Below are 23,432 nucleotides of genomic sequence, written 5' to 3' on the forward strand. Positions count from 1 at the left end.
GGTATAACCTTGCTAAGTTCTGGAGAGAATCCTCTCTCTTTCTCAGTACAACCAGCACAAGCAGAATTAAGAATAATCAATAACAAACACACAGAATTTCAAACATAGGATTATTAGATAAGGACACAAAGTATCTTTCTAATACTCACTATCTTGACTAGAAGAAATTAGTTCAGAAAGGTGGAACTTGTAGGGACTTGATTAACTCGTCTGGTCTCTTGAACTCCAAACGGCCAAAGACAAAGACCCCCCCAAACAGAGGGAAAAGTTCCCTCCTAGGAGTTTCAAATTCTCTTCCCTGATTGGTCCTCAGGTCAGATGCCCACCAGGTACTATGCTTTAACCCTTTACTAACTATTCATGACACCTGTTCATTCCCTCTAGGGCACCTGCCATTGGCTATTGTCAGAAGACAGGATACTGGGCTAGATGGACCTTTGGTCTGACCCAGTATGGCCGTTCTTACGTTCTTAATTTAATCTTTACTATTGTAACTGTAATTCTCTGCAGATTCTTGTTATCCATATGAATGTCCAATCCATTTCAGAATCCTGCTAAACCCTTGGCCTCAATCATATCTTGTGGCAATGAGTTCCTCAGGTTTATGGTGTGGAAAATGTATTTCCTTTTACCAGTTTGAAGTTTGTTGCCATATCACTTGAAGAAGTAAGGAACTTAACTGTTAAGTGTGAGTGGGGATTTCTTCTTCAGTTGTATGATTTTTTTTCTTAATGTACAAATATGTATCATGAACCCTTGTAAGATAACTTAGCTCCAGGGGCAGAGGCCAATATTTCTGTACTGAAAAAAATATATATTCTAGTCCTACTTACAACTGAACTCGATGGCAGCAAAGGTATGAGGTGTAGCACCTATCCATGCCATCCTGGATGGCCTGGAAATCATTTCAGTTGGTACCCATTTGTTTTATTTGGACTCCTGTAATCTCCAGACACTTGAGAGCAAGCTTTGCCTAACTGAAGTATCTACTATACTAGTTGATATGTGATCTTTTGTTGGATGAAATCAATGTATCTCAAGTAATGGATGAATTTCTCCTTCAGCTGATATGGTAAAAACTTACATTGTTTGAGCAGAATACCCTGGATTCTTCCTCTGATGATGCATGAATGCACTTAAGAGCATCCTCATTTGCAGCCATCATTTGCAGCCAAATAGTCATTATAATCTGCTTGTCTTTAATGTTTATAATGGCACATAATCTGCAAAAGGTCCTGCCTTGGAAACAACTGGGAATTTCTTCTTTCTCTTTTTCATTATTAAGCCATTCCTAATCTGCATTCTGAAGAAGGCAGCTTTGGAGCCAATTTAGAGTTTGTATGTTAAAAGTAATTTTGAAGAAATAAGTTACACTCCTGAGCCTCCTCAGATGTACAGCCAATAGAACACGGCCTGGCAGCCACACATGGTTTTCACACATCTTTCAGCAAAGCCAGAGTGTTTGAATGTGCAATCTAACATTCCGAAACAAAATGTGTATTGTGACACTGCCTTGGGAACTCTGGATTCCGAAATCAATGCAGGTAATTGATCAAGAAAGTCTTTGTGAATGACAAAATATTAGCCTTCATTTTGCTCATCTTTTACAGAGTATCATTCTCTTAGACACTGTGGCAATGCAGGCTATAGCAATACCTCAGTAGAAAGATAGGGCAAGTCAGCATAATGCAATAGAAATTGCCTTTAAGGGGTGGGGTTTCAGCATTTCTTGGCATGTGACATATCCCCCATTGAAGGGAAAGTATGTTACACCACAATCTTTACACTGTGCATTCCACCTACATTGTGGCCTTGAAATGCAGTTACATGGTACACTGAATAGAGGTCTGGTTCATTGTATTAAAATACTATAGCTATTTTGTGATAGTAAGAGCCATATTGGTCAATAAAATATTTTAATAGAGAGAGAATGTTTGGGTCTTTGGGGTAAAGGTAATATTTGGAGATATACCAATCTCCTAGAACTGGAAGGGACCTTGAAAGGTCATCGAGTCCAGCCCTGTGCCTTCACTAGCAGGACCAATTTTTGCCCCAGATCCCTAAGTGTCCCCCTCAAAGATTGAACTCACAAACCTGGGTTTAGCAGGCCAATGCTCAAACTGCTGAGCTATCCTTCCCCCCTAAGTTACCCAACCAGTTATGGTTGGGTAACTGGGTTCTGTTCTTTCAACCAAACATAACTCCTATAACTTCTATAACTCCATGCACAGTTACTATAATGGTCTGTATTTGGTCTGGTGAAATGATTAGGAAGCTTGATCAGAATTGGATGGTCAAAACAAGACACATAGGAAACACATAAATAGGTTATAGGGGCATACTGATAAATGACCATTGTGTTTGGTGAATTACAAAGCAAGGAACCCACTGGGCTGCTGCACAAAGAACCACCGTAATTTGCAAGTTAAATATGTTGATCAGTAGAGTAGAATGTAGCTCCATGAGTCTAAATCCAATGGCACAGATCCCCCAACTGCCTTGTCATAAAGCCAGTGATTGTCATTTAGAATCTTCTTCTGCCCATACTGGAGGATCCACTGTTTAGTACCATTGGGGAATTCAGGTATTGATGTTCAGTTGTCTGTCTCCTTCTGGGACAGAAAGAAAAGCTGCTGCACTGCTGAAGTATCCTTCTCCTTCATCTCCCCCATCCAGTGATGCACAGCTTTCTCTGCAGGGAAGTCTTTATTGTAACAGCCAGTACTTTATGGAGAAATATGCCTGTGGCTCTGGCATGGAGTGGATTATCCCTGCCAGACTGAAGAGGCTGAGGAGCAGCAAATGAAGAGAGGGGAATAGGCAGCTGTGGAGGGGAGAGAAGGAATAAATATAGAGGTGCTTGATTTCACTATGCATGAAATGAGATGCCACGTTCCCACTGCATGTCACACATTAGTTGTTACAGATGGCGAGAGGAAGGAATGGGTTTCTGGTTCGAGTTGCCACCCACAGAGTGCATTTACATTCCATAGCCCAGTTGTTCATGGAATAACATCCCAATGATGACCAAAACTATCTGATGCATCTTAATTTGTATGGTTAAGTCTTATCACTGTCACTCAACCATACAAGGAACTGTGCACTAGCTATTTTGCTTACCTTTGAAACCAGAACCGCTCAGCCTGGCGCCAAATGTTGGAGCAGTTCTACAATATATGAAACAATCTGGATCAGATTTCCAATGAGTCATCCTGGTCCCTACATGCCCTGATGGGCATCACCACCTGTGGAAAGCAGAAATAGAAATTCATCCTCGTTAAAATTCATTGGCACATACTCACCACTCCCATAAATAGCTTTAGCATGAATATGGGTATAGAAAGCCAGTGTTTGGTTCAAATGTGTAATACATCCAAATAATCTGTAATTCAGCTAAAATGGTGACAATATTGTCAATTTAAAAGTTAAGGCCCCAATCCTGCCTTGGGATCCAATAACAGAGACCTCTAGGCCTATATGGACCCTGCTGAAATAAATGGGCTAAAGGTGCAGGGGTCCATGGTGTCAGTTCTCAATGCAAGATCAGGGTCTACAGTAAATGGTTAACGGTGTTAAACTTTTAAATCTCACATACACGTTAAGGAAGCACCCAAACAAATGTTAATTGCCCTATGTCTCATAACTGGATTTTTTTTGAATACTAAGATCTAAAGAACCATAAAGATCTCAAAAATAGATTAAATAGTCCTTTCCCCATGTACCTCTCTCTAACAAACAGCTAATCAATTTTTCTCCTCTCCCATCAATAAGGACTTTTCATACCTAAAACGTAAGTGACTAGTTGCTTACTGGGTATTATCAATATCATAACCCATTTTTCTTGATAACAGTTAACTATAAATGTTAATTTGTACCATATACAATGATTAACAACGTATTCGTTTTTTGCTATACTTAGTCCTGTCTGGTATTGTTTAGTTTATTAGTATTTCTCAAGTTTTGTTTGTCTATTTATTTTTAAAAAATTAATGCAAAGACTCTTCGGAACAGAAGACAGTTAAGACAGAATAGCTGAGAACATTGTAAATATTTACTGTCAAAATGTGAAGGCTATTAATAAAGTTTACTAATATTTTATAAGAACTGTCTGAAATTTACACATAGTACCACCCAATAATTAAGTTATTGTTAATTTTGAGTCTATGTGGGCTGATATTTTGAAGTCTGTTCTCCCCTGAATATCAAGGGAGTCTAGATATGTAATTGTCATTCATGCTAATAGAAGCTATGGATGTTGGGTTTATCAGTCATAGTAAAGGAACTGTATCTTTAAGAAAAGAACACAAAGTTTTTGGGGGTTTTTTAAAAAAGGAGCTAGAAAAGTATGCCTGTCAATTATTAGAGATACATTTAATATTAAACCGTGCAGATTGTTTTAAGGAATGTTAGGTTATTAAAGTATTTGCATAAATTATCAGATTTTCCTCCAAATTTTGAAACCACATGCCAACCCTGAACTGTGGCTGATGATTCCACCTTAACAAGGTGCGAAGATTGACAGGTGGAGATGTTGCATAGAGCTGAGGGAGGGAGTGTATTCTATTGGTTTGTGCTTGTACATCCTGAGCACCAATTACTGTCATTTCTGCCAGCACTGATGTGTTTATCAGGATGAGTTATAACAATATATGTACACAGGCAGTGTGTGTGCTGGATGACCACCCCCTGTGATGTAAAATATGAGAGTCTGGGAGCTACTGTTTTATAATTCATTCAGCAATTGAATGTTGTTGGTTTGCTTAGTTATAAAGGCAAGTGTGAACTGAACAGCAGACAGGAGAATCTTGCATTAAGAATCTTGAGAAGCTGCATTTGGTGCCTGGTCTCTCTGCTTTTGTTCAAGCAAATTCTGTCTTCGGTGAGTGATGTGGCTTCAGCTGAGCTAACCCAGTTATTAGATAAACTCGGTAAAACTGCGTAGTAGTTTTAATATGTGTTTTGCTTTCAGAAGTAGTCCTATGTGGTTTTCAGGTGGGGGTTACAGTAATTTCAATTGTTTAGTCTAGTGGCACAGTCTGAGATGAAAAGAAAAATGCAACAATGAATTATTTAATATAATGCTGTGAGTAATTGTTCATAGCTAAAGTTTCCTTCTTTCTGTTTTTGTCAGTGTTGTGAGTTCAAAGAGGCTATGAACAAGCTTTTATTAGCAGTTAAAAAGAACAAGTGCTGTACCTTTTGTAGCAGGAGGGGAAAAATTTATGCTAAAATGAGAAGCATTTACTAATGCTTTTTCAGAGACTCTAGTACATGTGTAATTTCAGATTCAGCCATAAATCTTTTGTATGCAGCAAGGGGCTGCAAATGATTTATACTGTAGAGATAATTAATTGGTAATCAGTGAAATGGTAGCCTCTCTGTTTTGTGATAATATGCTCAGGATCATGTTAAAATGAATGATTCCCCATCTTGCATAACAACAGTGCTGAAATATATCAGAGATGCAAAAGCATACTTTGAAAGCAAACTGCTAAAGCATTGTATTACAGTAGCCGTACAGAAAAAGCTTAAGGTATATTTCCAGTAAATTATTCATTACCTTGTGAATATTTCACTAGCTTAAAATCCTTTGCTTTAATTATTGCGTTGTTTCATATTGACCCTTATATTTTGTAAAGCCAGATCCTTTAATATTTATTCACATCATCCCTCCTATAACCATTAAAGATCAGTAAACTAGGGATGGACATTTTTATTTTAATCAGGAAAGAACTGAAAAGCACAGTTTACCAAAAGTAAGACCTCACATTGCTTTGCTGTATCGATATACCTCTCACCACAACTGCTGGTCATTAATGGCAATTTTACTTTTCCCTGTTCATATAGCAGAATTATTATAGGCAACAGTAGTCTCTCTCTCTTTAGTCTCTGTCTTTCTCTTTCTCTCAGTAGGAGAAACAATCTTGTTTTCTCAAAATATTAAGGGGACTTGGCAGAACAGCACCTGTTGTCTTATTGCTTTTATTATCGGCAACCTGAGAGACTTGGTCTTTTTGAGAGCTGTCATCTTTTATCTGTTCAAACTGTTTACTGTGTAGAGATTTAAACATGTATTACTATCTCCCACTTGGAGAAATTATCTACTCCAACAATTATATGCTGATCACCCAGGGTGGGGGAATGATATTGTTTTCTTTGATAAAGTGCCTCGGGTTTAGCACCCCTTTTTGTATGGAAAGAAAGGCTTTTATACAAAAAGGCTTTTGTCAGTGATTTGCTATGTAACAGATGTTTGCAGTTGTTCATTTACAGTACTGGGTATCCTTTAAATATTGTCAGAAAGATCATTCCTGAGAAGTCTGACAAACTAGAGAACTTTTCAAATTCTGCTATAAACGACTATATTTCTATATAATTCTGTGCTTGTTTTATGAATATTTGGGTCCATTTGAGCATTCTCATTGATTGGCAGGGATTCTTGTGATATCAAAATGCATTTTCTTGAGTTGTAAGTTCTCATACTTCTAGGAGTCTGATATCAGATCCATCTGTCTAGATCACTATATTGCATCCATCACCATAGTATCATCTCAGCAATGAGAATACTAACTATAAAGCTATATGTACTGTAATTTGAGATGCAAAGGTGGGAAAATCAGACAAAACCATACGAGGTGGAAGTAATTATAAGTGGAGCTGAATATTGTGGACCAGTGTTTAGTCAGACTGTGTTGCTGGAGTCTCCAGCTTCTGTTAGAGGTTTAGATAGCAGTGATGACTAGGAAAGCTTTTTTCAATCCTCTGGGACCAGGGGAGTGCATTTGTTTCATTTGGATAGGGACCTTGCTACCATAACCCATGCCTTTGTGACTTCAACACTGGGCTACTGGAGGGCTATATCTTAAACCAATCTGGGAACTGAAGCTGTCATAGAAGGCAGAAGTCCGTATTTAAGAGGTGTGTATCAGTGGGAGCAAGACATCACCATTACAGGATCTGTGCTGGCTGCCTGTTGGTTTCTGGGTGGAATTTAAAGTTGAGGGTTTGATTTATAAATCCCTAAATGTCCTGGGACCACCTGTCTACACAAGAAGTGTGCATCTTTGCCCAGCTGCTGGAGTTGAGATCAACAAAGGCCTCTGAGTTTGAGTTATTCTAAGTGTAAAAGAGAGGGGACTGCTGACAGGACATTCTTTTTAGGGGCCTTTAACTTTGGGATTTATTTATCACCCTTTGAAATACCCCGGATCTGTTGACCTTCTGGGCTTGCTGCAAGACCCATCTGTTTAACCAGACTTTTGGAGGGGCCTGGTAAGCGTTAATCTTAGTTTGGTTATTGTTTGGTTTGAGTTGAGGACATCTGATGAGGTTTTATTTGTGATTGTGCTTTTTTAATGTAGGGCAGAGGTGAGTAGAGCTTGAGACTGGTGTGTGTGTCTGTGTGTTTGTATGTACATACAAACCCATACATATATTTGTGCATGCGCAAACACACACACACACACACTTACTTTAAAATAAATGGTTAGTTGGCTCCATGTGTACAGTTGAGCTGAGTTTCATACTTTAATATGGAATACTTTGCTGCAAAGTATTGAAAAGGGTATGTCATTCTTGACTTGCATCTTATTGAATGCTCGTACTAATAACTAGAAATTGTGTGTTGTGATGGGTTATGTTTTACAGCATTATCCAAATTCTTTTTCAGTATTATATATTATGGCATGTATACAACAGAACCATTCAGCCATAATAATCTAAATAAATTTGTTTCCTCCTCAGTGAGTGATATTTCAGGACAAAAAATTGGTTATAAATATAGGCAAAACATGGTCTCTTTTATTAGGATTGTAAACACCTGGCCTTCTTCCAGGCACCCTCGGTGGCCTTGGGGCAGCCCTGCAAGTGGCCCCTCGTCTCAGTTTTCTTTTTGAGTCTCCAGTAACTTCTTGGAAGCTTATCCTCCAGTCCATCTGTCAAGGCTGAATCCCCACTATGTCACTCCGAGTGCAGAAGTGTGGAATGCAAGGATTTTAAAAATTAATACTGGCCACTCCAGGCTTGTATTAAACTCCCAAGGTTACAGCTTTTCTCTGACCTTGGCTTGGTAAATGCTGCCACCACCTAAATGCAAAAAAAAACCCCTTTGAACCCTGGAAGGAGCACTTGGGAATTTCTCCCTGTGGGGTACCCTCAAGCCATTTCACCCCTTGCCCTCCTTTTCCCCCCAGAAAGAGCTGAGAAAGAAAACAAAGGAAATTAGCTGTGGCTACCAGCTAATCAAACAACACGCACAAAACTCTTAGGACACCAAAAATCCAATCCTGTTCTTAAAAAAAGATACATTTTATTAAAAACAAAAAGAAAGAAAATACATCTGGAACTTAGGCTTGTTGCTAGATCTTAAAAGAAACAATTACAAAAATTAAGCACCCAAAATATCTTTCTTGGGGGTTCAGCTAAAGGTTACAAGCAAACAAAAGCATCTGAGGTTAGCACAGAGGAGATCCACAAGCCAAAATAAAGAAAATAAAAGAAATAACCCTAATCACATCTTTTTAGACATTCCCTAATTTTACTTACATATCTGAGGCTCCAGATAAGTAGGGTCGAGATATGATTTGATAATCTATAATCATATCTGGCTTAAAAGCTGGTTACAGCATTACTGCCCGTGTCTCTGCAGCCCAGAGAACAACAGACAAAGGGAAAGTTTCTTTCCCAATTTAAAAAAGTTCTACCTTCCCATTGGCTCTTTTGGTCGGGTGCCCACTTTTTTTTCCTTTACCTGGGGGACTTTTTAACTCTTTACAGGTAAAGCAAGTAAAGAACAGCTACCAAGAGGGATTTTACCAAGAGGGATTTTACAGCTAACTGGCTGGTTGGGTGTCCGTCAAAGGGAGCTATCCCCCCCTCCCCTTTATTTATCACACCATCAACACAGTTTATTCACAAAACGTAGTGTAAAAGTCCCAAAGCATAGTCCCTATCACCCCAGTGCAAGTAATATTCCGATGTCTTCTGCTACATCTGGACTCTTGATCTCTCCTCCTGTCTGTCTGCTAGGACAGTGACCTTTCCTTCCGGGGTGCAACCCTGCTCTTCTCAACAGGAACTCCCACATCCTCTGTGCTGAGAGCATCTTTGCCAGGGGAGCATCCCTCACTCCTCCCATTCCTCTTGCAGTACCTCTCGGTCCACTCTCTGTCCCTGGAGTTGTCAGCAGGCATCTCCCTTTGCTGCTCCTCCTGCCTTCAGCCCTCCAGCCTTGGGTCTGTGGCTTGGGGACTCCAGACCGTTAACCCCTCTTGCTGATTTCCTATCTTCAGCCTTCTCCCACGAACCAACTTCTCTCTCTAGCAGCTATCTTCTCCTGCCCTTCTCCTGTCTGGCTCCTGGTGGATCTTTTAGGTCCCCAGCAGACACACCAAACCCGCAAAAAAAAAAATGTAGAAATTGGGCTTGTTTTTGGCTTAACGGGCTTGTGAGTTGCTTGTTGGCTGGTTTTTGGCTCTTAGCTTGTTGTTGGTTTGGCTTGTAGCTTGTTGCTTGCAGGGGCAAGGGGGGGCAAGCAAGGGCAAGGGGCAGGCAGGGGTAAGGGGAGGAGAGAGTCGGGGTGCACAGTCCCAGACTGCATGGTTGGGGGATCTAGTCACATAGAGTGTTGGGGTTCTTAGGGATTGGCTTGTTTTGGCCTTGTTTTGAAATGGGATTAGTTTGATTTTTGGCTTATTGTGAAAGTCAGGGTGCTTATTTACCGCGTGAAAGTTGGCAGCTGTGGTCCCCAGGTGCTGTCCTGTTCTCTTAATTGGTCCAGCTGGGAGTGCCTGGACTGGAACAGGAAAACTGAGCCCAGTTTCATTTAATGAACCAGCTACCCTGTTTCAGGGATCGTAGCCGAAGTAAATTTTTATGCAGTGCGAAGGGGGAAATTTAACAGTAAAAGATTATGATCTGCCAATAAATAAGAAAAACCTTATTAATACAACTGCTGATAGGTCTGAATTTATTTTTAGAACTACTGCATACCTCTTTTGCTGTGTTTTTTCTTGCCACTTGGAAGGAATAGATTTGACAAATAGGACAGGGAGTCAGTAAAATGTTACACTTATAAACATGATATCATCTTCTATATTGGGCTACACATTCTATTGGGTGCACAACAGAGGCAAAGACCAAAACCTGCCAAGAGAGATGCAGCCTGCACAAACACCAAACCAGATTGCAGGTTAGAAGTGCACTGGGAAATTCAGTACTAAATGAAATAAATCTTCAGGATGTTAAATTTAATCTAGTTATAAGCGTGATTGATTGACTTTGTAATGGTGTATGCAGTTTTGGCATCTGGATGATTTACACTGGTAATAATAATGAATAAATAATAATGAAAATCCTAACTTTCAAGTACTTTTTTTTTCTTCCACCACCACCCCCCAAAAAAATCCATACACAAACCTTGTTGCTGGAAGTGGGTTAAACCCCTATCAAGCAGATATGTCTTAAACGTGGCCTGAGAATGTTTAAAATCAGAAGAGTGCATTCCACAGAGACGGCCCCTCCCACTGGCTCTTGACACTTCGGTCCCAGAAACCAGCAGGCAGAACTAGCCAGTGGATTGTGGCTTCTGCAGCGAGATACAGGGAAAGAAATTATCTGGATTCCACACTATACCTGAGGCATTGTAGGTAACCAGAAATATGAATTATACCCAGAAGTAGATAGGTAGCAAATTCTGAGCACAGAGTACAGTGTCCTGTCCCTCTCAAAACGTAAGTTTCTGCGTTTTGCACTAGCTGAAGCCCCTTAGTGAGCACACTGCGGTCATCTACAGTTGAAGTTACAGAGCTGTAGCTCCTACAGCTGGGTCTGCATCAACAGAGAATGGACACAGCCTCCACATAAGTTGTACACGAAAAAGAGGATTATGTGCCAATGTGTCACCTGGGAATCCAAGACCAGCAGGGGATCATCCAAGAGGACCCCAAAACTCTGAGCCATACTAACAAATATTGGGCCTAGATTGTGACAATCAGGGTCCAGACATCCCATAGGCAAAACAGGGGTCTGAACCCCGAAGAACAAGCAACTGAATCAACTGATTGGATGCCTCTTGTGACAGGGTCCGTGAATTTTGAGTGTATGTAAGGGGAGCAGAAAAATATTTGACTTGTACATCATTTGGGAGATTAAACATGTCAGGTGTTCAACCCGGACCAGTGAAGAGTTGTGTCACCATCTGCCCTGCAACTCTGGGTGCCTTCAATGCTGTGTTGCTATGACTCATAGACCTGACACCAACTGCCTGCATACAAGCTCGTAGGTCACAGCCTGGCTTCCACTGCCCAGTTACTTTTTGCTGAGTGACCCCAATACCCTGCCAGTCCCAAATTCCCTCAGAACTGTCTGCCTGGTGACAGTCTGCTGGGATTCCCAGCAGTGTGAGTTACTGCATTACCGTTCAGCCTCAGCAGGAGAGAGTTTTGCTACTGCTAAGCTGACACACCAGCTTGTCTGCACTGCCGGAAAACTCTTCAGGACCCTGCCAGTCCAGCCCTTGTCTTGCAGGTAACAACAGTGAACCCCGATTCCCGAGTTCCCCAGAGAGGTCTCCCTGCAGAGTTCAGCCCTTTCCTGGAACATGCAGAGTGTTGCTCCTTTAAAGGGGCAATACACTGCAGCCCATTAATTTAACTGGGGTTTGACCAACACTCTTATTTCAATCAAAGCACTGAATTGGTTTATAGTAAAAGAGGTTTATTTAACATGACTAAAACTTAATTTTAGCGAGTTACAATCTTTGCCTTAGCCGGTTTGCCCCTCTAAACTTAGTTCCCAAAGACTTCAACCGCCTTGGTTAAAGGAGCCAACTTTCTGTGATTTCAAGAGCTTTGGCCCTTTTAATCCTCCAAATGATGGATAACTCCAGTGTCTTTTTGTTCCCCCTATATTACCGCAGAGTTAATTGACCATGTCATGAGGGCAGGAAGGCTTCTTGCTGTTCTTCCCTTCCTGTGGACTTCCCACCTCCCTGCCAATTCATATGTAAATAGGGCTTCCATTGCTTTGATTCTACACTGCTTAATGTAATTGGACACAAGTGGACAGCTGCCTTCCCTTCTGTTTGGGAGAGAGCCTGTTTCTCCCCTTCGTTTGGTCACAGTCTTTAAACCATAATGCCAATTAGTATCCATAATTCCTCATATAGTGTTAATACCTACATTTCACAATGATATTAGACACCAGTGTGTCACCTGCTTTCATAAGAAACATTACTCAATACGGTTCTAGTACAGTGATATTGTATACAATCAGTTGATTCAGTTGCTTCTTTTGAGGGGTTCAGACCCTCTGTTTTCCCTGTTGGGGGTCTGAACCCTGATTGTCACATAAATCTCCTGTAGAACTAGGGTTGCCAGGGGTCCGGTTTTCAAACAGAATGCCCAGTCAAAAAAGGACCCTGGCAGCTTCGGTAAGTACTGCTGACCAGGCTGTTAAAAGTCCGGTCAGCGGCACAGTGGGGCTAAGGCAGGCTCCGCGTGGCTCCTGGAAGCAGTGGCATGTCCCCGCTGGCTCCTAGAATAGGGACAGCCAGGGGGCTCTGTGCGCTGCCCTCTCCCCAAGCACCCGCTCTGCAGCTCCTATTGACCAGGAACTGCAGCTAATGGGAGCTGTGGGGGCAGGGCCTGCAGATGGGGCAGCGCACAGAGCTGCTTGGCCCTGCCACCACGTAGGAGCTGGAGAGGGGGGACATGCTGCTGCTGCTGCTGCTGCTTCCAGGAGCTGCTTGATGTAAGTGCCGCCCAGAGCCTGCACCCCTGACCCCCTCCTGTGCCCCAACCCCCTGCTTCAGCCCTGATCCCCTCCTGCTCTCTGAACCCCTCGATCCCAGCCCTGAGCACCCTCCTGCATCCCAAACCCCTCGTCCTGGGCCCCATCCCAGAGCCTGCACTCCCTCCAGCCCCCCAACCCCTGAGCCAGCCCGGTGAAAATGAGCAAATGAGTGAGGGTGGGGAGAGCGAACGACAGAGGGGGGGATGGAGTGAACTGGGGTGGGGCCTCAGAGAAGGGGTGGGGCAGTGGCAGGGCTTCGGGTGAGGGGCGAAGTAGGGCAAGGGTGTTTGGTTTTGTGTGAGTAGAAAGTTGGCAACCCTGTGTAGAACTTGCATACAAAGCTGCAGAACATAACTCTAGATTAGCAGTTTTAAATATCGCACCATGTTACAAGAGAAAAAGGTTTTGGGACCCTCCCTCCCGTATAGCTATAAAGAAAGGTTGAGAACATCTGTTTCGAGATGTACCCCTTTCCCTCCTGTCTGGCATCTCACATTTCTATAGTGCAAAACACATGCCACATGACTTAGCAATATATAACAAGTACTGGTATCTCCCTGTATTTGAATTGGATGTATTCATTGATTCACTGAGAGTGCATTGAGTTCTATCCAAAGTAGATTTTAAGTGATCAGTTGGTGACTTCAGTAGCATATCTGCATCCAGCTCTTATTTTGTATTTTGTGGATAATGTAATGGGATCATCATTTTTAACGTGATTATTGCCACCCAGTCCTTCAAAGCTTAAACTGGTTTAATTTAAAGCCCTTCAGGTTTCATCCCCAGACCATTTTTTAAATATGGTTGAAACTGTCCTATAATTTTAATGAGTCAGGAGTGTAATGTGGGTTGACGACAGTTTTAAAACCCTGAAAGTACACTTCATCTCTGGATCACATTGGACAGTATGTTGAATTCGAAGGAGCCGCATACTGACAGAATAGTGCATGGTTTGTCTCTTCTAATTCACTATGGTACTTCAGATGAAAATGGTTCTTATTTGAAAGACTGCGGTTGGACAACATTAAAAAGGCAAGCTTGATATACAATGCCATTTGTGCTAGGGTTTTTAAGAAAGCAATTAATGCACCAAAGTCTGAGGTTGAACAAATGCTAATTTAAGAACCTGCTATTATCCCCTTTTTTCTGTTGTGGTAATAACCTTTATAATTATGAAATAATAAGGAACTGATTGAAGTGGGTTTTGTGCAGCTACATGCCGAAACACTGCCATGAAAGCATGCATTAGGCATGCAGACTGTAATCAGTTGTATTGTATTTTTTCTTCCATAGTTATTTATTTCTCCATTTTAAGTAAATTGCTGCTCTCAGAAGTGTTTCCACTATGTTCAGTACTGTGTACAAGAGGTATCAAAACTACACAGAGCAACTAGAAATACCGAGATGCAAATCTTTCCAATTAGCATTAGCCTGGAGTTCATAACATAACAAAAGATATTACATAACAAAAAAAATCCTATTTTTCTTCCAATAAATGACATTTCAAACTATTTTAAGAAGATTATCGATGTAATCTTGATAATAATCTTGTAATTATTCATTATCATGTAAATATAAACAGTATCGGCTCACAGGATGGGTTGACATTTAACCTCTTGTTTACATTTTATTTTTATTCTGGTTGTGTTTACTTACAATACTATTATTAAGCAAGTATTCTCCCCATTTTACAGATGGGGAACTTCAGCACAGAGAGAATAAGTGACTTATCCATGATCACAAGGGCCATCCTTCCTCCCTTATCTCCTCTCTGATCACTGATAAATATTACCAAGAGCAAATAACATAAGGGACTTCAGAGTGCCCAGGCTCTTGGAGATCTTCATATGGAAAATGCTGCAGAAATGCAAACTAACATTATTAATAACTTGCAAACATGCAAAATTAGAGGTTGTTGAGATTGGATATCAGAGGTAGCCTTTCTTGCCTTCTTTCTTTTTCTTTCATTTGTAAACTGCAAATAACAAGAGAGTTGACAGATCACATACGGTACCTGAGCAAGTCTGACAACATTGGTCCATATAACACAAGGCAGTGTTTGAGATGAGAAATCCACACATGCAAAACTTGTGTGGTGTTAAGAACAGGTACAAATTAGCAATGCATTTTGGCCACCATTGGAAGAGACATTAAATAAAAATAAAGGAGAGTGAGCGGATAGAAATTTTTGTATCTGAAGTCCTACTTCACTATCTTAGATATGCTATTTGTAGATTTTTAAGGCCAGAAGATATCATTATGATTTATTCTGAGTTGAATCCACCACATGCTAAGTCACTCGTTCCAATAGTTAATTACCTTCACTGTTAAAAATTTGTGGTTTTATTTCCAGTCTGAATTTGTCTAGCTTCAGCCTTTGTCTAGTAGATTAAAGAGTCCTCTACCATCAGATTATCTTCTTCCCATGTAGGTACATATAAACTCAGATAAGCTCACCTCTGACCCTTCTCTTTGTTAAGCTAAATACCTTTAGCTTCTTAAGTCTGTCACTATAATCATTCTTGTAGCTCTCTTTTGAACCCTTTCAACATTTTTTATCAATATGTGCTAGATGCATTTTTGAACTTCACCAATTGTTCAGGACTGCTAAAAGGAATATAAATATGTCTCTAGGCCCCTTTGGTTTTATTCTACTGGAGTCTCAATTCAAGTACTAGCACTACTTAGTGGATGGCAAGTTTTGAGTTACTATGGTCATCTAGTTTGGTGAGATTCTTAAAGAAAAGGTTGACGAGTAACTAGAATATTTTAAGGGCAATCAGTAAATATTGGCTAATGTAAGATTAAATTGACCATGAATATTCTGCATACAAACACCTAAATTATTTATATTTTTTCTTTAGTTTTGTACTTCATTTCTTTATATTGATGTCTGAGTGTTTTCAGATTTGTGGCACCATTCTAGTTTTGTTTTATTTATCATGTTTTGATGCTGGAGAATGAATGGGAGTAATGAAAAAAATGACAGAGTAAATGGGCTGGTGGGGATGGTGCTGGGGAGGGAGGACTGAAGTGGATTGTGCATTCACTTATTTTATTACACATTTCTTAGCGGAAATTATGATGAACTGAGAGTACAGCTTGTTATGCAAAGATTAACCTGACAATCATAAATTATATTCTGGTTTTAGCTCCGGATGAGATGCACAAAGGGAATTTCAAATTAGTTCATACCATTTGTAAACCTTCATATCTACTGCCTTGGGCCTGGTTGGCATTTGTTTTAAGCAGGAGGCAAGAGACGATTTTTATAACAAAGTATTAGAAGGCATGTTAACTAGCTTACACAACAATATCTGACCCCAGATTTCATTATCTGTATTTAACATAGGGGTTTTTAATATAGTTTTGAGATACAGGAGCAAAATTTTCAAGACAGTTATTTGTTTTACCTAAAAATGTCTGGCTATCAGACCTTATTAGGTGTGGTTTGCTGGACCTATCATAAAGCTATCATTTTCATTTCAACTCTCTCTCTCCCTAATGTGATGTTACTTTATGTACTTCCTAATGTTTTGTGCATATAGACGTTATTTTAAAAGTGCAGTGTAAAGGCAGAAAGCATAATGGGCCTTAACTTACTTCCAAGACAATGATGGAAACAATATCAGGTCCAGGCCTATGAAACCTTTATTTTTTTCTATTGCTTGATGACACTTTTAGAACATTAGTAGAAACACCTGTAGAAGAGAGAGGCCAATATAAACATAAAATTAAGCAAAGCAACTTGGATGGAAATAGAGTTACAGGTACAGCTGATTGGAAAAAGGTTTTTGCTTCCACTAAATGTCTTTAAACTTTGTGGCAAAAACTGGTAATTTTTCAGTTTTCAACAACCGAAAATTGAAAAATTCTGACCAAAAAGTTTTGGCCAAAATATCTTAATTTGGGTAATTTTTAAAATATTTGTTTTTGGCTAATTTCATTTCAGTTTTTGGAAAAACGTAAAACATTTTGGAAATTTTGGAAAACCCGGAAAAAACAGATATTTCTGGTGGAAATTTGTTTTTTGATGAAAAGATCATTTTCTCCATTTTGAATGAAAATTTTTGACCTGCCACAGTTAGTTTTGATTTTAATCTACAATTCAAGTGTCCTTTTCCAGCCACTTTTCACACAATTAAATCCATGGAGGTATAAGCATCGGGATTGAAACAGCTATGGCTTAATTCTGTTCTAATTTACAGTGGGGTAAATGCAGAGTAACTCAGCTGAAGTCAATGGAGTTACAAAGCCAACGTAAGTGGGATTAGAAGCAGCTCTGTAGCACAGATTCAAATTCTGGAAGGATTGACTCAGACCTTCATATTCCAAGGGAGATACATAGACTGTGATGCACTTTACTGAATGTGAGTCTTTTGAAGAATCTGTAGGTCTTTTAGATGACTCTGTAAAGGCCAAAACTATGTTTTATCTCTATGGATGTTAAGACTGAGTGGCACTTTCCGTAAGAGTAGGTGTTTTCAGTGTTCTCGGCCACTGTTCTATGGCTTCCTTTGTACCAGTTGTTTGAAAGACTGACACCCTTGCAATCCACAGATGATATATGTACTGCATTAAGCTTGTGAGGATCCTTTATGGTGAAAGGCAATATAAATAGATCAGCCATTTTTCGGAGACCCTTTCACTAGTTATACTTGGAATTTTTTTTCTTTTCTTTTTTCTTTTTTCTTTTTTCTTTTTTTTTAAGTACGATGCTTAGAATCATGTAAGTTGCTAGGTGCCCTCATTTTCCACTGACAACTAGATACTATCGTGATTGGGCCATAAAATTACCTACTTATATTGACATTGAGGTATCCTGCACCTTGCAGTATCAATCGCCAAATATCTTTGTTGTAGTTTAACTTTCTCTCTGTTTAATACATAATTAGTACAAAAAAGAGAGTCTCGACAAAATGCCAACTGAATAGTACCTGAATTTAATAACAGTGCCGAGTTTAACCATTCATATGGCACCTTTCATCACAAAGGATGCCCGAGTGAATTGCCAAAGAACTTTCTAAACGTTGAAATGCAGCCAGTTTACATGGTAGAAGGACAGAAAGTTAACTGCCACACAGTACATTGTACTGTGTGCAGGGCAAAACCCCGTTCTCCCACCAAGTATCATAAGATCATTTTAATGTCCAGGTAGAGCAGACAGGTCTTGATTGTTAAGCTCTTATCCAAAAGATTCACTTACTAAGCTTTTATTTACCTTAGAAAGATGTAGAGGGATTTAAACCTGGGTTCCAGAATGTGCAGGTGTTTCAAAGATGATGTGTAGACTATTAGCCACCATCTCCGATGCTAAAGACCAACAGTTATACAAACTAGTTGACCTGTTCATTTACTAAATAATTTATGTGGATGTTTTAAAGTTCTGAAAATGCTGACACTCTTACTTAGTCATGATAGTTCTAATGGACTATAATGAAGAAACTTGATATTAAATATAGCCAGATATTAAAACCCTATATTGCTTTACCCAGTTGCTCTGCAGCAGTGTGACCAGTGGAAATAATGTGAGCCAGGGGATGCTAGCTCAGCTAAATGGTAATACTTTTATTTATTTTTTTCTAATGACCTCTCCATTGTGTAGGACATAAGTTGTTAAATATGCATTAGTTTGCCACTGTGGTTTATCATCTTTGTAGCAGAGCAAAAAAGATGTTTCCTAGTATATTACAATAATAACTGGGTATAATTATAGAAAAAAGCTCCAGAACCACCAGTTTCAATCCGTAGCATGTAAAGGTCTTCAAGTGTTGATGAAAAATGCCCACTTTTGACCAAACCACACCCTATTCTGTAGATTCCAAATGTGGAATCAAAATATTTATGAGGAACTACACTTCTATGATGATATTAATGTTTCCATGGCTCCTTGAAGATGTAATGCATTAAATATTGCTAAGTATTATTATTGTTGTTGTTGTTATGCAGGATTTAGCATAAACCGCATATCTTTTGCCCAAGACTCCCTTCTCTTTGTGCAGATATGCCAACACACACATCGAATACATGTTGACCTAGAAATTCTGGCATGTAGCAATATTATCTCTGAGAGAGCAAATTGTTTCCTTCCCTTGTCTGGGGCCTGGAACCTGTCTGCCACAAATCAAAGCAGAATCTTATTCAAAAGAAAAGGAAACCTTCCTTTATTGAGAGGCTTTCACATTTATTGTTTAGGGCTCAAAAACAAGAACAAACTCTCCACATGTCAGAACCTAGAGGCCAGCTCTAGTTTGGTGGGTTGGTTAATCTCAAATAAGCACATATGGACTATTTGCAGTGGCCTGACTCACCAGCTATGTACCCCGTTCTCATGTGAGTTTGTGAATGGGTCCCTAGCAGCCTTCCTACTCCAGAGACTTCTCTGTCTCTTTTTTCCCTAGCCAACTTCAGAGAATGTTTGTATTTTCCTTAATTACAAGCCAACAAGGTCCAACTGCTTTAAGTTACTCTCAAATGTTTTTAAGGCTAGAAGGGACATCTGTGATCATATATTCTGATCTCTTGCACAGCACAAGCTATGGGATTCCTCCCAGACCAGAATCTGCTGCTTTGAGCCTAATAACTTGACTCAAGTTTAGGTAGGACCCAACTGTCCTCTTTCAGCTTCTCTAAATTGAGAACTTCCCTGAATTTAAGCTTCTCTTGGGCTGCAGATGGCCTGTCACTCCTCTTTGGGTTCCTGAAGTCTCCTGTGTCATTGTCTGGCTCTGTGGTTGCTTCCCTTCATAGTGAAATTGTGAAGGAGAATGTAAAAGTCTAGAGGATCTGAAATCACCCCAGTGCCCTATGCAGCCATTTGTTTCAGTCTCCCCTCCCCCCAGCAGAGTCATCACAAATTCAAGCCAAACTCTACCTTTAGATCAGCACCACCTGACTGAAATTTGTAGTAATTCAAGGGTAAGATGCTAAGAGTAACCTCCTGGCACTGAAGTTACAATCTGACAGCACTATGCCATCTACCAGAAAGTGCAGCATTTCGGATCCAGATACCCTCAGTGTTTGTAATGACAGATTCCAAAAAATGGCATGATCTGGCCCAGGATAAGCAGAGAAGCAAAACAAAGAAAAAGTTTATTAGGCATGTACCACTATTTGAAACAGTGATAGCTGGTGCAATTTAAATGCAGTTTAATATGTTTCATCTGATTTCAATTTATGTCTTGATCCTCATCAGATCTGTAGCCAGCTGGCAGCTGTCTGGCTACATGGGACTTTTACATGTCTTTCAACTAAATCATGTATCAAAATCTCCAGATAGATCTGCATTGCAGATGGGATGGCAGATCTGCCAAAAGGATTTGGTGAAAGTGAAGACTTTATGCCCCCAACTATCTTTGTGTCCTGCTTTCCATCTGAAAGAAGTAGATCTGGAGATCATTTCAGATGAAACGTCAATTCCTACCTTACTAATATATGCATATGTGACTACTTAGAGATATAGGGCCTAATTTTCAGAGGTGCAGACAGCGGTGAAAGCAGCAAAGAGTCATGTGGCACCTTATAGACTAACAGACGTATTGGAGCATAAGCTTTCGTGGGTGAATACCCACTTCATACACACCTCATGCATCCGACGAAGTGGGTATTCTCCCACGAAAGCTCATGCTCCAATACGTCTGTTAGTCTATAAGGTGCCACAGGATTCTTTGCTGCTTTTACAGATCCAGACTAACACGGCTACCCCTCTGGTACTTGACAGTGGTGAAAGTAACTTAAAGGACTTACATGTATGCTGGAGTCCTGAGCAAGGGGCCTCAACCAGAAGGGGCGTGGCCTCAACCGGAAGGAGTGGGGCCCTTAGAGCCCCAGGCCCTTCCCGCAGCAGGGCTCTGGTGGCAGTTTAAAGGGCCCGGAGTGGTAGCGACAGCCAGCGTCCCGGGCTATTTAAATCACCGCCCGAGCTCCTCTGCCAGAGCCAGCAGAGATTTAAAGGGCCCAGAGCAGTAGCGGTGGCCGGAGCCACAGGCCCTTTAAGTTGCCACCAGAGCCGGTGGAGATTTAAAGGGCCAGGGGCTCCCAGCCGTCGCTACTGCAGCGGGGCCCCGGGTCCTTTAAATTGCTACCGGATCCCCAGGATCCCAGCCACCTCCGCTGCCACTAATGCAAGCTCCAGGCCCTTTAAATTGCCGCCTGGGGAAGCTGGTCCAGTACGCTGTACCGGCTCTTGCCAGTACACCATACCGGGGCGTACTGGCTTACTTTCACCTCTGTGTGCAGAGCACCTACAATTATCAGGGACTTCAGCTGGATTCCCAGTCTTTCTGAAAATCAAGCCCATAGCCAGTAAGAAGCTATGTGTGGGTGTTAGGTGCACAAACAGTGAACTGATTACATGCTTGAGAAGCATGACTGTGTGTGTGTGAATTTATATAAGGTTCATTATATAATGTACAATAATATGAAAAATGGGACAAAATGGGATATAATGGGTCTGAGTGGGATTTCTCACCAGATTTGCACTAGTGTAACTGCACTGATTTCAGTGATTTAAAGTGGTATATGTGAGAACAGAAAATGACTGATGTGCTTAAACTGAAAGGGGGAATTGAGATTAAATATTAATAACAACTCTGTAAATATGAGAAAAGTTGACAGCTACTGTACTGGTACCAAGGATAGTTGTAAAACTACCTTATGTGGACATTTTGGGGCTCAGATGCTTCAGTAATGGGAGCCCTAGAAACATCATAAAGACAGGCAGACATGTTGAAGGTCACACTTGATACCCATTTATCAATTCTATATAGAATGGAGATGTGAAAATGAGCCTTTGTCTACAAAAAGTTTACTGACATTTTCCTAAGAATTCAACATGATTTTAATTCCATTTTTATTCATTTACCCTTTGGAATGGAATTGCTGCCATTTAAAGGTAATATGCAAACTCTTTCTTTTCTGTCTGCATCGATGAAAACCAGCTGAAGATGTGACATTAAAAGTCATATAAGTGATGTCTAGTGGGGGGAATAGGAGAAGAGTTAATTATTTTCTTAATTCACAAGCAGAAAGGGTGTTTCTTTGTGCACTGTTTGCCACTAGAGGGGCCTGGATTCTCAGGGGACTTAACACCAACTTTATCTAATAGATACTGAAGGTAGTTCTGAACATAGTCTGTATTTTACAGGAGATCAGACTACATGATCTAACTCTGCATACTGGCATTAAAATCTATGAATCAACTATCTAGACAGTCCATGGAAAGATACTGATATTGGCTTTGATGGTAGTCACTAGGGCTATCTGAGCCCTTCAAGGTTGGTTTCACAAAAGTACTCATAAATTTAATGCCAAAATGCACTTCACAAGAGTTGGAAGAAAACTGTCTCCAGTTAAAAAGGGACTGGATAAATTCATGGTGGCTAAGTCCATAAATGGCTATTAGCCAGGATGGGTAAGAATGGTGTCCCTAGCCTCTGTTCGTCAGAGGATGGAGATGGATGGCAGGAGAGAGATCACTTGATCATTGCCTGTTAGGTTCACTCCCTCTGGGGCAGCTGGCATTGGCCACTGTCGGTAGACAGATACTGGGCTAGATGGACCTTTGGTCTGACCCGGTACGGCCTTTCTTATGTTCTTATGTTCTTAGAAAATCTGTGGGTTGTTGTTGTTGTTTTGGAAGATCAAATTCATTCAACTTGCCTGAGAAAATTCTTAACAGCTGCCACTCCTCAACTATTTCTTCTCTCCAACAAGCTTCTTACCACAGATGTCTTCATGCTGATATTTCTGGTTTGGTTGGAGGAGTGGATGTCAACATGGAAAGGATGTTTGCCAGTTTTCATCAGGATGATCAGCTTAGCCCGTGTTCACAGCTTTCAGAAGAAAATTATCTTGAATGCTTATGGATCAGTGTCTTGGCAGATAAAGCACAAGATGGGGAATTAGTTGGTGTCTGCTACCGACTATCAAACCACATGAAGGAATAGGATGGCTGGCTCCTTACGCATGTACCTATAATGTGTAAGGAAAAAAGCTGTGTGGTCATGGGGGATTTCAGTTTAAGTGACATATGCTGGAGGTCTCATGGTGACAGTATTTCAACATCCTTGGAATTCTAGATATTATAGATGACAATGTCCTAACTCAAAAAGTGTTGCATTCAATAAGGAGAAATTCTGAATAAGATCTCAACTGACAGATAAAGAGGAACTGATCACAGAACAAAAATTAATGGTAACTTAGGTACAGGTGATAGTAATGAATATAAATCAGAAGTTAGGAATTGTAGAAAATTGACAAGAAAAGCTAAGGGCCGTAAGGAGAAATCTATAGTTAGCAGGAGTTCTTTAGCATATTAGGGGGAAAAAATAATCCTAACAAAGGTATTTGTCCATTACTAGATAGAAATGGTAGAATTACCAATAATAATGCAGAAAAGACAGAAGTCTTCAATAAATATTTCCGTTCAGTATTTTGGGGAAAAAACAGATGTATTCATACCACGTGGTGATATTCTTTCCATTCCACTAGGATCTCAAGAGGATGTTAAACAGCAGCTACTAAAGTTAGACATTTTAAAATCAGCAGGTCTGGATAACTTGCATCCAAGAGTTTTAAAAGAGGTAGCTGAGGTACTTGCTGGTCTGTTAATGTTGATTTTCAATAAGTCTTGGAACACC

The 23,432-nt window shown here is 40.4% G+C and overlaps 1 protein-coding gene across 12 annotated transcripts in view; it reads left to right on the plus strand.

Annotated features, from left to right (window-relative positions):
- DLG2 (discs large MAGUK scaffold protein 2) overlaps positions 1-23,432 on the plus strand; it is a 1,465,131-nt gene that overhangs the window by 1,284,583 nt on the left and 157,116 nt on the right. Inside the window, exon 1 of one of the 12 annotated variants that reach the window (XM_045020597.1) lies at positions 4,690-4,879. The exons of the other annotated variants lie outside the window; for them this stretch is intronic. The gene's annotated coding sequence lies outside the window, so the exon portion shown is untranslated. Of the gene's footprint in view, positions 1-4,689; positions 4,880-23,432 lie in introns of those variants that run through there. 12 annotated transcript variants of the gene reach the window in all.

This window comes from Mauremys mutica, chromosome 1, assembly GCF_020497125.1.
Source record: "Mauremys mutica isolate MM-2020 ecotype Southern chromosome 1, ASM2049712v1, whole genome shotgun sequence".
In the NCBI taxonomy this organism is placed as follows: domain Eukaryota; kingdom Metazoa; phylum Chordata; order Testudines; family Geoemydidae; genus Mauremys; species Mauremys mutica.